This window comes from Cupressus sempervirens, chromosome 3 (genome assembly GCF_028749045.1).
Source record: "Cupressus sempervirens isolate cs-2001-9-10 chromosome 3, ASM2874904v1, whole genome shotgun sequence".
In the NCBI taxonomy this organism is placed as follows: domain Eukaryota; kingdom Viridiplantae; phylum Streptophyta; class Pinopsida; order Cupressales; family Cupressaceae; genus Cupressus; species Cupressus sempervirens.
This window is the reverse complement of record NC_143120.1, coordinates 156,397,425-156,415,489: the sequence shown is the minus strand read 5'-3', so window position 1 is coordinate 156,415,489 and position 18,065 is coordinate 156,397,425. Positions and strand designations below refer to the sequence as shown.

At 37.9% G+C, this 18,065-nt stretch overlaps 1 protein-coding gene across 3 annotated transcripts in view; it reads right to left on the bottom strand.

The window, feature by feature from the left end:
• The window catches only part of LOC149565233 (uncharacterized), a 94,198-nt gene that overhangs the window by 34,141 nt on the left and 41,992 nt on the right, over nt 1-18,065 (bottom strand). The window lies entirely within an intron of this gene.

The following is an 18,065-nucleotide window of genomic DNA, read 5'->3' as shown; positions in this document are numbered from 1 at the left end:
GAATCTTGTTAAATTTATGTATTCAAACAAGTTAGAATGGAACAAATTAAAACACAAAGGCCTGTGTGAAGCTACAGATTCTTGAAATCTATGTCCCAAGGTTTGAGTTCAAATTCATGTTCAGCAACAATAAAATTTGGATGAATTCGGTCAAGGGAAAAATTCCAAAAAAATATCATCAAATTTGCCTTTATAAATTTTGTTTTCTTAAAATATCAGTGATATATTCACAAAATGATCAAAACAGTTTATAATTGCTATATTTAGTTGATTAAAAAATAATCTAGAGAGAGATTAAAATATATATATTATATAAAAGATGATATTAAAAATATATAGAAAGATAATATAAAGAAATAATATTAAACCTACATATGTTTTAATATATGTTTTCTACATTATATTATATTATACATGCATGAAAAATAATATTAAAAATGCATGAAAATATACTACAAATAAATTAAATTATATAAACATATTAAAATGATAAATTGATGGGTTAAGGCTTATTGACCCCTGAAGGAGTCGTTAATTTTGAAGCTGTGCAAATGCATACCCACCAGTGCCACAAAAGAATGTATCTGTGTAGCCACTTGGTTTTGACGACCCCCCTATGGTAGAGCGCCTGATGCGAGTGATTGCATCCATGCCTTTAGCCGAACAATACTTCATGGGCAAACCGTAAAGAGAAGAACCATACGAGATGTGGAAGAAACAAACCTTATAAATTTTCAAAATATATTTTAAAAAACAATATGCATGAATATCTGATGAATTTGAATGAATTTTTGGTAACCCTTTGAGGTTCACTGAATTTTGAACTTCATAGCTGAAATTCAGTGAACATTGTGACTTAGCTTGAAATTAACCTTTGTTTCTCTTAAAACTCCTCGTATAACTTGGAATCTTAAGCACAAGTTCTCTGAATCTCACAGTTTACATTACATTGACAGTCCCAAACTCCGTTTCCAGGCCCAACCTTGTCAATCTCAACCACAAAAGTTATTTTAAAGACGTGTTCTCTGGGAAGTCGATAACAGGAAAAAGATGGACATCATACCATTTTTAACACTCATATCACAATCCTAAGGAATCATGTATAGCAAGACCACTGAATTCAGCAGTAGTTAAGAATTCTACAAGCATCTCCATGTCTATTATAATGTTATATATACCCAAGTTCCAAAAGATATGTTGTAGTCAATGCAGGTAGGACCTAGAACTTCCTATCAATTACAAGCTGAATCAAAAACCAAACATTTTTTTTCCAAGAAACTAATAGTAATCAAATATGATACAACAATCTTAATAATCTGATTATCAAATCCAGCAGTTCAGTTCAAGAAAAAAAATAGCAGTCACGTATGATATGGCAATGTTAATTAACCACAAGTCAATGGAAAATATATTATTTCATCAAAAATAACCATAGTCACATATAAACTGACAAAGCTCAAAAGTGCTTGATATGCTTTGGATAACAAATGTATAAGGATTCCTAACAACATGAAAAATGAAAATAACTAAAATAGACACAAATGACTGATATGGACGATTCCTGCAGTCATGTTAGAGTATATTTAAAATATAATTCATAAGACCATCTCCATAAGGGTTGGGGATCTACCAACAAATATAAGTGCATACATATATCAATAATCATCTAAATCTAATTGAAATCAAAATCTCACACATGATTATTTCGCCAAATCATCATAAAGGCTATTAATTAGAGTTCAAGATCAATAGGATGCTACAACAGCATCATATAAACTCTTAGCAAAATTGAAGGGTCAGAAGTATTTGGTAGAGATTGCCAAAGCAGACCATGTATACTTAAAAACCCTACAATTCAGTTATACCATTACAATGCTCTCCCTATTTGTCACAATTTCCCAATGTAATGCATCCTGCTAGTCTTGATCCCCCTACTATCTTTACTGTCTCTTTCTGCTAACGTATCAAAAAGAGAATGGGACCAACACTTCAAGATAGAGTGCACTGAATTATGTCAACCGCTAGGACTATAGTGCGGATCTCTTCATAACAGTCTCAAGCCATATGTATTTACCGTTCACGTTACTTTTGCAATCATAAAACTAGGAAAATTTCCCAACAGTTCTTACTTCTTAGATGATGCCTATAGTCTTATTCTTTAGGAAACTGAAAATTCTTACCAAGAAAACCACACCATAACTAACAAAATAGGCTAGAACCAGAGAGATGCAATAATATTAATGGAGATAGAACTATCTTGAAAGATGTTACAAATTATACAATACATTTTCGCAGCCATAAAAGTTTCCTTTTTATAAACAACCCAAGTTGAATATAAAGGTCATCAAACTGTAGGGATTTGTAGCTGCTTTCTGTGTTTCTGGCAACAGTCACGGCTGCCTCAGTATGACTGAGAGGAATCCCACAAAAAAAAATTAAAGCTATGTCTAATCTGATGAATAGACAAGCCATAGGGATCTATTTTGAACTTCTATAACAACAGAGTAAAGATTGCATTCCAACAATAAGAAGAATATAAATAGATACATACAGGAAAGTGAATAAAACTCAGACCGGTGGTCCAGCCTGAAAATAGTTACAGATGACATTGATTGTGTAATAAACAGTCATATCTTATCTGTGTGGTTATAAATATAAAAGCTACCAAGAGAAATGTAGAGGGCAGGACTAGACCACAAAGCAACCATCAGGGGATATCGCTATTGTCTGTCTTTGATACTTCTGAGTGTATTCTTATAATATGGTTGACAGGCATAGAATCTTTGAAAGGATTTGTCCCACTTGTTAAGATGCAGTAGATACTGTAATCATATTGATTCTTGTGAATAATCTGTTGATTAAATTGACTCTTTACACTTAAACTCGAAACTTAGTGTAAAGTTTCTGCAAATTCTTAGGTGAATCAAACTAATATTGTACCTTTTTAGGTCTGCTGTAGATAGTCTTCAATAAACAGTCTTGTTTGAATGAAATAATATAATTCTGGAAATGTTTATAATTTCTGCAATTTGTCTTAGGGCAGTATTGATTTAAGGAGCAGACTTCAATGTGTGGTGTCCTTAAACTTCAATCACACCCACCTCTTATACCATGACCAAAGGGCATGTCCCTTAAAGGGACATGACTCTCTCTAGGTCAGCCCACACTTCACTTATAGAAATCAGCGCTCAATAGGAGATAAAATAAGTATTAACTAACATAACTATATAGTTATAGTTAGTGCATAACAAGGTTATTGCCAAGGATTGACGCCCATCCTAATGCCAAGTGTAATGTATTTAATGCCTTAAATGGTATACAAGGAGAGAAGAGTAATGTGCGGTCTCCACACTCAGACCAGTATGAATATCACTGTTGGAAATTTAACACTTAGCACTAATTTTTCAAGTGATATTGGTAAAGAACTTGATAGATGAATTATGTTTCAAGGTTCTATGTCTCTCTGCATATGTAAGAGGATTAATATTATTGCTGTAAACTACCTTAGAAGCTTTGAAGAATGACTATACTTATAACTATTGTAATTCGAAAGGATTTCTGGGTTCTTGTAATGTTTGGGGAACTACCCTCTTCAGTGGGTAGGTGGGTAGCAGAATGATAATTTTATGAGTAAGTTCCCTAGATTAGGCATTTTCTGAAGCTCTAAAAGAGTTTAAGAAATATTTGAGCTTAGGCGAGGCCGTCTTCTCTTTGTTATCCTCAAGTTGGCAAGATCAAAGCTCTGATACCAATTGTGATGTCCCCTTTTGGGATCACCCAAAATCTTGTACTAAAATCACAAGTACAATTAACACAAAAAGGTAATTTAAATTTACCAATAAAACACGTTTATTATGATAATCCTATTTAGATCTTGCAGTCATGTTAGCCCATATTTAAAATATAATTCATAAGACGAATTATCTCTATTAGTGTTAGGTATCTAACAACAAATATAAGTGCATAAATATAGCAATAATCATCTATGTCTATTCCCATAATTAATCATAGGAGAATTTGGAGAGAAAAACCACAAAGGGTGCCTAGAAACTTGTTCAGCCCAATCAAGCCCAAGAATGCTGGTGTCCAACTAATACAACTTGCCCCTTGGCCCACAAGTGGCAGGTATATCCACAAATACAACTCCATCACTTGGGGTATAGCCTACATAATTCAAGGATTGGGGTATAGCCTACATAATTCAAGGAAACCTGGGTCATTGAGGAAATTTGTTCAGCCCAATTAAGGCCAAGACTGCCGAGCATCCAACTAAGACAACTCAGTCCCTTGAGCCACAAGTGACAAGAATACCCATTCATACAATTCCATCACTAGAAGAGGCCTACTTATTTCAACAGAACCAGTCTACTGCTTCTTCCTAACACATTTACTTCCATTTTGTATGATTGCTTGAGGGGATAAAAAATAGATAAACTTGAGATATTGCTATCAGGATTTAACTGTGTGATTTTTAGTCAAACTCATTGATCCACGTTTCATGAGTAGTGCTTCAACATGAATCCATCTCTCATGAGAATAAATGGAACACTTAGCACTCATTGGATCTAGGTGATGCTCACAGGCGTGAAGCACCGGGACTTCCCAGGAGTTCACCCATCCTAGTACTACTCGACCCTGAGCGCACTTAACTACGGAGTTTCCTAAATGGTTAAACCCAAAGCTTGCATTACTTCCATTTTGTATGATTGCTTGGGGGGATAAAAAAATAGATAAACTTGTGATATTGCTCTCAGGATTTAACTGTGGATTTTGAGTCAAACTCATTGACCCATGTTTCATGAGTAGTGATTCAACATGAATCCATCTCTCATGAGAATAAATGGAACACTCAGCACTCATTGGATCTAGGTGATGCTCACAAGGGTGAAGCACCGGGACTTCGCGGGAGGTCACCCATCCCAGTTCTCCAGCCTGAGCGCGCTTAACTACGGAGTTTCCTCCACTTAGCACTCATTGGATCTAGGTTATGCTCACAAGGGTGAAGCACCGGGACTTCGCGGGAGGTCACCCATCCCAGTACTCTAGCCTGAGCGCGCTTAACTCTTTGGGTTTAACCATTGAGGAAACTCCATAGTTAAGCGCGCTCAGGCTGGAGTACTGGGATGGGTGACCTCTCGCGTAGTCCTGGTGCTTCACCCCTGTGAGCATCACCTAGATCCAATGAGTGCTAAGTGTTCCATTTATTCTCATGAGAGATGGATTCATGTTGAATCACTACTCATGAAACATGGGTCAATGAGTTTGACTCAAAATCACACAGTTAAATCCTAATAGCAATATCATAATTTGACTTGCTGTGGAAATTATCTCCTACTTATCAATAGATAAACTTATTTATTTATTAAAGAAGCATTATAAAGTTTAATAACATCTTGGTAAGAGATAATTAAAGAGTATAGATATATATGATAATATTTATCCACACTGCACACTATAGTATCCCCGATAAAATATTGCCAAATTTGTCTCCTTTATTTTGTCCAATAATTTACTAGGACAAAAGTTAGGATAATCACCTATATACAAAGCCAATATTGAAGTGACGACCTACGATCGAAACAATAACATTGACTTCAAATAAGATTACAAATAGCAGTCATATAGCAAACTGACTGCACAATCACTGGAGTGTGCAAACTAATCAAGGCAACAGTGTTTGACCTCTTTTAATAAAACCTATGAATGACTCAATAAGTTTCCCAACTATTCTTGCAACATATACTAAAGATTGTGCACAATGACAGATAGCAATAGATATCCAATAACCACTTCCTGATACAAGGACAAATCATCAATCAAGTTTGTATTTAAAGATCGTTGTTGAACATCTAGTACACTAAGAGAGGAGAGGCGAATCAGTATACTCTTGAAAAATTTAAAACATTTGACTAGTTGTCCACATAACATACTTTCAACTTGTAGGAAATAAAAGAATTGAAAGTAAATAACACAACACAAGACCAGATTTTTATCATGGAAACCCAAGATGGGAAAAAACACAAAGAGGGTTAACTCTCAAGTATCAAGTAACCAATTAAGTAATACCGAAGTGGTGCACTGTCAGTGCAGCTCACTATCAGTTGGCTCATGGACGATTGGGCTCATTGCCCTAAGTACAAAAGTGTATAATAGTATGAAGTACAAAACTTGAACCTGTAGAAGTGCATCAAGCTATGCACAAAGTACAGTTCTCACACTGAGGTGCTGAAATCCTTTTGAACCAAATACAGAATTACATACAAAGTCCACTATTTGCATTAACAATTTTACATATACAAATTGTACCCTCGATATATATCCCTCTCATGTTGATTGAAACAATCAGTGTTAGCTAAGACCCAAAAGATAAAACAATGTAATCAACCAAAACATGTAAATGTAGTCAACCATAACAAAAATGTTTCTTGCACTTAACCATATATAGGTAAGACCAAAATACACATAGGCCAAAGTAAACTTGATTAAATGTCCCTACAACCATTAATGTTGATTTACCGATAACAAGATTGTACTAAATGTCACTACAACAATTAACAATAAGAAAATTGTACCCGATGTCCCAAAAAAAATCATCAATGACAACTGGAAAATCAAGGTAACCTAACAACTATAGATCTCGCTTCTCTTGTCAATACTTCACAGTGTTCCTAGATATCAATGGCTTGATATATGAATTCACTATACTAAACTGCAATGACTTAATTGTCACAATAATTCCTTGCCTTTGTAATTCACCTAATGAGTCATTGATGAATTAGCTCTCTGCCTTCTTAATTCCTCAAATCCCATCAAAGAACATATGATCACAACAATGATTGATAATGACTGCCCAATGTTGCCAACTAAAATATGTTTTGAACAAACTAAGTCTTTTGAAGATGTGTAAGTCCTACTTTAGATGTTGGCACTTCTATATATATTGGACACCATTAAAATGATTCCCGGTTAAGGAAGAGGTCCAAGAAAGTCATCTTTTCGTTCTTTCAATATCGTGTAGCAATATTTGAGACAATAATCATTTCAAGACCTGATCCCCTAGAATCACTATTAGGGGATATTGTATCACTTCAGTGTTGTTTCTGCTAATCCTATAATGTTCCTTTCCCAGAATGACCAAGGGTGTCCTTCCTCTGTGCCCAAAATTGCAACTTTGAAGTCAACTTCTGCTGCGCCTAGAGGTAAGTTCCAGAGTCCTTACAGTGAGGGGATAATGGTGGCCATACGATAGCAAACTAGCAGGACCGTACAATCAAGAGCAGGTCTGTGGCAAGGTCGTACGGTGAGGAGCAAGTCTGCAATCGTATGGTATCAAAAAGACAAGGTCGTACAATTTAAGGGGGCATCCATACTGTAAAGCATTGCAGGGGTCGTACGGTCAATGTTGCAGGCCATATAGAGGTGAATAGAAGATGTCGTGCAATGATGGAGATGTAGGGTGTGGTGTAAGATGCAATACAATGTTGCTTCTTCGATTCTTTAATACTAAGACTTCCAAAATGGAATTGATAACTTGAAGGAAAATGTATAGAAGACACCAAACTATATTGAGATAATAACAAAGAGATATATTCCAAACAAGAATGGTGTTCCGGATTTGCCAGATCCGAAGCAAAGAAGTACAATGGACAGAATAAGGTGAGGATTGATTCCCACCGAAACTGCGAAAGCCAAGTAGGAAGATCTTTCACTTCCGAAATGGCGAACAATAGAGAATCCCAACAAGAATTCCCAGTACAAAGAATAATCCAAATCACAAGCCTACTACTATCTACGCGTGTGCTTAAATACCCTTTGGAGGAACTTCTCAAGGGTTTACAAATATAGTCGACAGCCAAACCTACAGAAACAGTATAATAAAAATGGGTCCTAGATGTACTAAATCAATCGGCCCATGAACAAAGGTTTGATTAATTAATTATTTTATGACGAAAATATTACAGTCTTTCTATTCCAAAATTTGTTTGTCCTCAAGAAAATGCAATGCTAGATGTTATAGGCTGTATTCACCTTCCCAAGCCGCATCGTCCAATGGCAAGTGTTTCCAGTGTACTAAGTATTCCCTCAAAGTACGGTTTCGTAGAGTCTTCTCACGTACATCAATGATCTTGATCGGTTCCAAGACAAGCTTCCCTCTTTATTGAGCGGTGGAAGATCTATAATTACTACGATGTTTTGCCCCATGACTTTCTTCAGGCAAGACACATGGAAGACATTGTGGATGCCGCTCCCTTCTGGAAGTTCCAGTTTGTAGGCAACTTCACCGATGCGGCAAGCTACACAATAGGGACCATAAAAACGTGGCTTCAATTTTTCTTTTCCTTTTGCCTTTAATGAGGATTGCCTATTTAGTTGGAGTCTAAGATAGACCAAGTCTCCTACTTCAAAACTTCTCTCAATTCGGTGTTTGTCAGCGTACATCTTTTGTTGATTTTGCACCCTTTGTAAGTTCTCCTTCAAGAATCTCAGAATGTCTTGTCCTTCCTAAAGCCAGTCCCTCACCCTTGGTGCACGATTGTCACCCAGCACCATGCTAATAAATGAAAATGGTTCATATCCGTATAGTACTTTTAAGGGGGTCATCCCAATGGACATGTGATAAGTGGTATTGTAACGATGTTCTAAGAAATGCATCCATTTGACCCATGCTCGTCATTGTGCCGAAACGTAGTTCCGAAGGTAGCCTTCTAGCCACTTGTTCACAATCTTCGTCTGTCCATCTATCTGAGGGTGGTAGCTAGTACTTGGCGACAATTTTGTTCCTACCAACCGAAACACTTTTGTCCAAAAAATACTAATAAATCGCCCATCTTTGTCACTAACAATGTTCTGGGGTCACCTATGCAGACGAAAAACTTCTCTAAAAAAAAGTCTGCCACCTGCACGGCTTTAAAGTCTAAGGGGATGGCGAAGAAGTGTGTGTACTTCGTCAATCTGTCCACCACCACAAAGATACAATCCTTCCCGTTTACTTTAGGGAGTCTGGTGATAAAGTCTATAGAGATGCTTTCCCACTTCCGTTTTGGTATAGGCAAGGGCTACAAATAACCCGGCAGGTAAAGTGTGTTCGGATTTGTTTTGCTGTCAGACTGCACATTCCCGTACATACTGCAGTATATCTCCTTTAAGTCCCTTCCATGAAAACCTCTACCTAAGTTGTCTATAGGTTTTGAGAAACCCTGAGTGTCTACCCAAGGGTGAGTCATGTATTTCCTTCAGGATTTTCTGCTTTAGTTTGGATTCAGGCACCAAGTGTATCCGATCCTTATAGTAACTGATGTCATCGACTACCTTGTATCGGTCATCCTGAGTGTCATTGTCCATTAGCTTACATGCAAATGTGTTTTTGGAATATTCCACCAATAAGTGTGCTTTCCAGTCACCTGAGATCTGAGATAGTAAACAGATGGTAGGTTTTCTTGACAGGGCATCTGCAACCACATTTTTCTTCCCCTTCATATGTTCAATGTCAAAATCAAAAGCTTGAATCTTACCCATTTTTGTTGCCTTTCGTTTAAATCCCATTGCTCTAGAAAATATCTCAAACTATTATGATCGGTACAAACGACAAACTTGGCGCCTACTAGATACTGTCTGAATTTGGTTAGTGCATGCACGATGGCCAACATTTCTTTGTCATAAATGGAATATAGACGCTCTACCTTTGTAATCTTTCGACTCTCATAGGCTATAGGGTATCTATCTTGCATTAATACCGCACCAATTCCCTCTCTAAATGCATCACACTCTAGAATGAATGGTTGTGTGAAATCAGGTAAGGCGAGAACCAAAAGTGCTCATTGCTTCTTTTAACTTATCAAAAGTGCGTTGTGCTTGTTCGTTCCATTGGAAGGAGCCTTTTTTAGTCAGATTTGTTAATGGTGCGATGAGCTGAGAGAAATTGTTTACAAACCTCCGGTAGTAACTGCACAGACCTAAGAACCCTCGCAACTCAGAGAGTGATTTTGGTGGGGGCCAATCCAAGATAGCTTGAATCTTCTCTTGGTTGACCTGCACTACATATTTGCTGACAAAGTGCCCTAGGTATAATATTTCTGTCATTTTGAATTCAAACTTGGATTGTTTGGCAAACAAGGACTGAGCCTTCATGATCCCAAGGACTTCATTTAAGTGTTTCAGGTGTTCTTCCCAAGTTTTTTTGTAACTAAGGATATCATCAAAGAATAGCAATTGTTTGTTGAAGATGTGATTCATGCAAGACTGAAAAGTAGTTGGTGCTTTCGTTAATCTGAACGGCATGACCAAGAACTCATAATGCCCATAGTGACAACGAAAATTCGTCTTCTCCACATCTTCTTACCACATGCGGATCTGATGGTATCCAGAATAGAGATCTATTTTAGAAAAATAAACCGCAATGCAACTCATGTAACAATTCATCGATGCTAGGAATAGGGTATCTGTTTTATATTGTCTTTTTATTCAACGCACGGTAGTCCACACACATGCGCATCGTCCCATCCTTCTTTTTACGAAAACCACAGATGATGCAAAAGGGCTAGAGCTAGGACAGATCCATCCTTTCTCGAGTAGCTCCTAAATCGTCTTCTTGATCTCATCTTTGAATTTTTTGGGATGACGATATGGCGTGATGATAACTGGTTTGGCGTTAGTTTCCAACTCGATGGTATGTTCAAACCCGTGATGGGGGAGGTATGCTAAGAGGAATGTCTATAAAAACTGTATCATAGGTATTCAAAATATTTTGAAGATCATCATCCCGGCAGGGTGTCTGTTGTCCTTTTATAGGTTCTGTCGAAACGAAACAATGTGCAGCCCATGCAATGTCATCATGCCAAAAAAATTGCCTCCATCCGCTGAGCTAAAACTTCCTTTGGTCCCTTATTGGCCATTTCACGGAGAACAACCTTCTTCACATTGACCGCAAAAGTGAAGTCCATCTGTTTGAAGCCTGAGTGTATTCATCAAGTGTCTCCATCCACTGTATACCCAGAATAACCTCCATATCATCTAGGTCCACTATAAAGAAATCCTCCGTCACAGTGTGGTTAGCCATGGTGATACTCAGTTGGGAAACAAGGTGCATACAGGGCAAAAGTGTCCCACCGGCAACCTTGACCTGGAATCCCAGGTGCGTCTCAATAGGTAGACCTCTTCGATTCACCAAAGATGAGTTTATAAAGTTTACAAAGCTCCGTTATCAAGCATCACCATGACCCTTTGTCCTTTAAGGGTTCCCTGTACATGAAATACCGTACATCTCGGGCTCCTGGCTAGGGTGATGGTTCCTCCACGCCATACCAATGCTTCAATTCTCTCTGTATGGTTCAGATTAACCATTTTGGTGTCCTCGTGGGGATGGTTGTCTTCTGTGGGTAGATCCTCCTAATCGTCCTCATCATCGGATATGACTTCAATGTAGTGTATTTTTCCTTTACCTAGGCATCTGTAGCCAAGCTCCCACAGCCCCTTGCAATTGAAGCATAATTTCTTCCTTCGTAGCTCCTGTCTAGTAGCCAACAAAGGCTTCTTCGACAGAGGTTTGTTATCTTTGTCCTTTAGAAATACTGGTAGTTTGGAGTGTGAGTAACCTCGAGAGGATGATGTCGATGATGATGCCATACTTCACGCCTTCTTTATAGCCTCCGAAAGGGTGGTAGGATTGAAACCTTTTACCCAACCCCCCAGTGGTTCCGTCAGTCTGTCTATGAAGAACACTATCCGTCTCCTTTAGGAAATGTCCTTGACCAAAACAAAGAGTTTCTGAAATTTTGTGATGTACTGGTTGACCGCTCTAGTTTGCCTCAGTTGTGCCAATTCTTTGAAATTAAGTTCTAGAACTTTACCATCAAATCAATCTATCAATCTTTCAGTGAATTCCGCATAAGTATTTATTTGGTCATGCCCTAGTGTGATGGTGTTATGATGCCACCATTCATGCACCACTCCCTCCAAGTGTAGTGCTACAAATTTGATTGCTTCTTCTTCTGGCATTGGATTAAGTTGGACATAAGTATCAGCCTTCATTACCCATACTTGAGCAAATATGGATTTGGATCTGTCAAATGGTGACAAATTTACCTTACTCGAACTTATTTTGAGATCATCGTTAAAATATCCTCGAGTTCCGCCTCTGGAATATCTCATTCTTAGTTCTACGTAATCTTTGTAGGATGTATCCTCCTCCAAATTTGCATTCTTCCAGTCTTCTCTCAATTGTTCTTGAACTTCCTCAAAGGTTGTTTGCTTTCCTTTGTGTGGTACCTCCATCCATGGAGGGAAAGACGGCATGGAAGGTCGAAAGCATGTTGGATGAGGGTTTGCCTTACCTAATACCGAGTCCACATTGTGACCATTTTGTTCACCAGATATTTTATTGTCTATGGATTTCTCGAGAGTTTCTTCCATAAGTCGTTGAGTATCATTGATATGCGCCCGATTCCTTGAAAGATCTCTTAGTAGTGGCATGAGTTCAACAACAATAGGTTCTTGTTCCACCATTCTACCAACTGAATGGGATCTTCTCCTTTTCTGGCTATAAACTCTCAGTCACTGTCCACAAGTTGACAAAATCGTTAGCTCTGATACCACTGTAATGTTCCTTTCTCATAACGACCAAGGGTGTCCTTCCTCTATTTCCAAAATTGCAACTTCAAAGTCAACTTCTATTGCGCCTAGAGGTAAGTTCCAAAGTCCGTACAGTGAGGAGATAATGGTGGTCGTACAGTAGCAAATTAGAACGACCATATGGTGGGGAGCAGATGTGCAACAGGGTCGTAAGGTGGGGAGTAGGTGTGTAGTCGTACGGTATCAAAAAGATAGGGCCGTACAGTGGGGAGTAGATGCGCAGTCGTACGATATCAAAAAGACAATTTCGTACAGTTTAAGGGGGCATTTGTACTGTGAAGCATTGCAAGGGTCATACGGTCAATGTTGTAGGCCATACGATAGTGCTTGGGGAGTTGTACGATGGTGAAGGGAAGATGTCGTTCAGTGATGGAGATGTAGGTGTGGTGTAAGATGCAGTACGGTGTTGCTTCTTCGATTCTTTAATACTAAGACTTCCAAAATGGAATTGACAACTTGAAGGAAAATGTATAGAAGACACCAAACTATATTGAGATAATATTCTAGATGAAAATGGTGTTCATATTTGCCAAATCCGAAGCAAAGAAGTACAATGGATGGAATAGGGTGAGGGTTGATTCCCACCGAAACCACGAGAGCCAAGTAGGGAAGATCTTTCACTTCCGAAATGGTAAGCAACAAAGAATCCCAACGGGAATTTGCAGTACAAAGAATAATCCAAATCACATACCTACTACTACCTACATGCCATGCTTAAATACCCTTCGAAGGAACTTCCGAAGGGTTTACAAGTATAGCCGACGGCCAAACCTATGGAAACAATAAAATAAAAATGGGTCCGAGATATAATAAATCAATCGGCCCATGAACAAAAGTTTGATTAATTAATTATTTTATGATGGGAACATTACAAATGGCTACACGATATGCTCCATTAGTGATAATTACCTCTACCATCTTCATGATGTCTTCTGATGATTGTCGCAAGAAATGACAATAGTCTATGATGGTGGTGTTAGTTCACAAGAACCAAATTACATTAACAAGTGGCATATAGCTTAGCCCTTCCTCAAATCTTGTGATGATCGCAATATTCTATATTTTGTATTTATATTAATCCTTAAGTAGTTCTTGTAGGTAGCTCAAATGCGATCAAATCTTAAGTGCCACATCTTGGATTATTCAGAATTCGTGTTGACTATTCATACTTCACCTATGCCCATGATAGTTCATATATACTATTTATTTTGAGGATATCATCTCTAATCATAGAACAAACCTTCAAATTGTCAACCAATAGATAGAAATACGTTCCAACTATTGAAACAGAGTGAGCACACATGCAGCCCACAATATCATCATCATCTTTAGATATTATAATCCGTTTATAGAAAATGTATTATTTTATTGAATAGGCACAAAGAGAACATTACGAATTGTTGACAAAGAATATTGGTATTTCAAAGTCCAAATGATAGAGAATAATCCTAATTATTACAAATTTGTCTTCAATCGAATACTTCACAAATTTGGGCGAATCAAGAAGACTATGAAGGATCTTGCACCTCTAAAATTGCAAACAAATACTCAATTCCAAACTGGAACTTCAAATGCAAACAATTAGATAGATGATCGATGATGAATCCAAATGCTCCTAGGAAACCGAATAAGTATGAGGTTCATACCTCCATTAACAAGAAAGTCAAACCCAATATAATTCAAAAGAGTGGCCCAAAAGATGAGGCCAAAATGCAAATAGGTCCACAAGTTACAAATAGGTCCTCAAGGAAGAACATGAATCCACAAGTTAGATATAGGATTGGACCAAAATACTATTACAATATTAGATAGTTTCTATTCTATTTACTATCTCTTCTGTCTTTTTCTAATGGTCACTCTGTTTGTAATGTTTCCATAAACTCCTTTTGTTCATTATGGAAACCATCTTTTCCACTCTACAAGACTGTTTCTATTTCCTCTCTCCTGTTCGTTATAGAAACACTTTATTGTATCTTGTATAAATAGATCACTCATGATCTTTGTTTAATAACACAATCATTATTTTACCATAATATGGTATCAAAGCAAATTCTTGGCCTCCTTGGAAAAAAAAGTTTCTTTTTTGAAATTATTAGTCCAAATTTTCAAAATATTTGCCCAAGTGTGTTTAAAATTTGCATCTTTTTTTCGTCTAAATCTGATTAGGGATTTGACGTCCAATTTTTTTTTGCAATTTTCTTTGAGCTACATGGATTAAAATTTGCCTTTTTTTCAAATCTACCCTCTGTTCAAAAACTCTACAAATTTTTTCAAGTTTTTTAATCTGACTACAGTGTTTTTGAAAACCCTCGATTCCTATGTCGAATTAATAAAAAATTTGCCTAATCTTGGTGGATTTTTGCAAAGCTCAACTAGGTTAGTCTCACTTTTTTCTAGGTGAATTGTTTTTTGTGCCTCAATTTTCGAGCCAACTGATTCGAAATTTAATTTCAGATTCTTTGTGGATTTTATGAGCTCTTATCTAGGTGTCTTCAAATTTTCTAGGTCTTTCGTCAATTTGTCTTGAAGTTTGTGCCATCTCAAGATTTTCACAATGGTATCTCTCACCAGTCTCGTGCTAGAAGGCAATCAACGTTTCAACGGAAAGAACTACAACACCTAGAAGCAAAGAATGATGATGATCTTTGAGTACTGTCGCCTTGAGGCACTTGTTCTGGGTACCGAGACTCGTCCTACCAAAGTTGATGCTACTCAAGATAAGATAAGATAAGATAATATTATTTATGTCCACGAAAAACCAACACAGTTTATAGGACTGAGCATGAAAACAGAAGAGTCGGCCAAAGCAGAAGCACTAAACAGTGACAGAGAAGAAACAAAAGTAAGAGACAAAACATGAAAGAAGACAAGGTAAGGACTAAGGGTCCTTAAGATAATATTATTAATATCCACGAAAAACCAACATGGTTTATGGGACTGAGCATAAAATTATTAAAAATAGAAGAGCCGGCCAAAGCAAAATCACCAAACGATGACAAAGAAGAAGAAAAAGTAAGAGACAACATGAAAGAAGACAAGGTAAGGACTAAGGGTCCTTCCTTGCCACAAGGAATCAGTAAGAGGGGTAAACCCGTGAACGATCCATAGCCTTACAATGCCGTGAAGAACCGCTATAGAATTGTCACTGCCTAGAGAGATTGGTGCAGTGTCTGACCGATCTAGAATGAGAAGTAGTGGAAGGCCTTTTCAAACCCTATGGAGGAGACAAGGGAGAGAAAAAGGTGGTAATGAGCTGATCTGAAGTACGTCTCTGAGTTATAAAAGATTGCAGGGTAGTCTCTCGAAGATGGGTGGCCTCCTGAAGATAAAGTGCAAGACACCGCTGATCAATATAGCTGAAGAACATCGAAAGAGAAGAACAGTCTCTGAAAAGGCAATAAAATCTCCCTCTGATCTCATAGTAAAGAGGACATCGAAATATGAAGTGGATCTCAATCTCAACCTCCGCCAGAGTACACAACAGACAAATCCGATCAGCTCGATCCATATGGTGGTCAGTCCGAGTCCTGAGGCAATAAGAACCAACACTAAATTAGCCTAAAGAAAATTGTAAGGCATGATTTTAGTGTCGATAGAGATAAGCAGGGTGAACAATAATACCATCCTGAATCTCAAGAAAATGCTCAGCATAGAAAGCCATCCTAGGTTGCAAACCCCCTGGGGGATTACTCTAGGTAATGGTAATGTACTATCTATAAATATCCTGTCTGACATGTTCATTCAACTCCTGACGTGAGGGGAGAAGATGAGCAGGAGCATCCAGTGAAAACTGGTAAGGAGGAAGACGATCTATCTCAATCCCGATCGAACCCAACAAAGAGGTGGCCTAGGCGTACCAACATCGAGACCTAGTAGAAGTGTCGGATCTCATAATCTCTACCGAAGAACAATATGCCAGATGAGAGTATCTGTGCCAATCAACACTGGTCTCCATAAAACCTCGAAGCCGATGAAGAAACCAAATCAAGTCAAAAATGACGGCAAGTTTGAGAGGATGAGCACCAAACTCAGCCAAGACAATGCTGTGGGGGGGTGAGTCTGTGACATCTAATGATACATCGTAACAGCAACGTCTGAACTCACTCAATAGAAGCCCAATCAAAAGCAATAAGAGAAGGCCCCCAAACAACCGAACCATAGAGAACTACCGGACAAACCATGGAGTCAAAAAGGGATAGCTTGGATGAAATATCCTGAAAATGATGCCTGAAGCATTGTCTTTCCAGCAAAGCCAGGGAACCCATGCCCTTACTAACTTTGGACTAAATAGTTGATCTCAAGCTGAAGTGCGGCCCCGAGAACTTCACACCGAGATACATATAAGAGGGAGTAATCTCCACCTCCAGCCCCTGAAAGAAGAAATGCCCTTACTAACTCTGGACTAAATAGCTGGTCTCAAGCTGAAGCGCGGCCCCGAGAACTTCACACCGAGATACATATAAGAGGGATTATCAAGAGAAGTTTGATAAGTGTAATCGTGAAGCGGTTATGCTTATTAAGCTTTCAGTTAATGATGATCAGCTACCTAAAGTGTCGTCTGGCAAGACAACTGCAAAGATCTAGACAACACTGAAGGATCTCCGAGAGACATCAAATAAAAGCAGGGCTTTCTTTTAGAAGAATTGGCTATTCTCTATTATTATGGATGAGCACATGTCCTTACAAGAACATCTTCTAAAGATTTAGGACATTGGAGATCAACTTGAGGCAATTGGTCGTACTATGGAGGAAGAGGATATAGAGGTCATTACTCTGAAAAGCCTACCACCTTCCTATAAGCACTTTATTGAGACACTCAACATTTTTGCAACTAATGTTGATCTGAAGTTCTTAGATCTGTGCACCAAACTTCTGCAAGAGGATTGTTGGAAACAACACTTTGGTAGTAGTGCTCCTTCGTCCTCCTCTGAACAAGCATTTTCAGTCCAATCCTTTAACAATGATAAAGGCCCATCTCAGTCTCAGAATAGCTCCAAGAAGCAAATCCAGTGCAATTATTGTCACAAATTTGGTCATGTGATTCAAGATTGCAAGACTCACATTGCTTCTAACTAGAAGAAGCAAGGAGGGTCTTAGCCACAGACCAACATTGCAGAACATGTAGACCTCTCTAAGAACCTGAGGTTGCCTTTTACATTTTTTGAGGACATTCAAATTTATGTTTTTTGAAAATAGATTGACCATTAAGGGAGGGTATTACGATATTAGATAGTTTCTATTCTATTTACTCTCTCTTCCTCCTTTTTCTAATAGTCACTCTTTTTGTATTGTTTCCATAAACTCCTTTTGTTCGTTATGGAAACCTTCTTTTTCACTCTACAAGAATGTTTATAATTCCTCTCTCTTGTTTGTTATAGAAACATTCTCTTGTATCTTGTATATATAGATCATTCATGATCTTTGTTTAATAAAACATT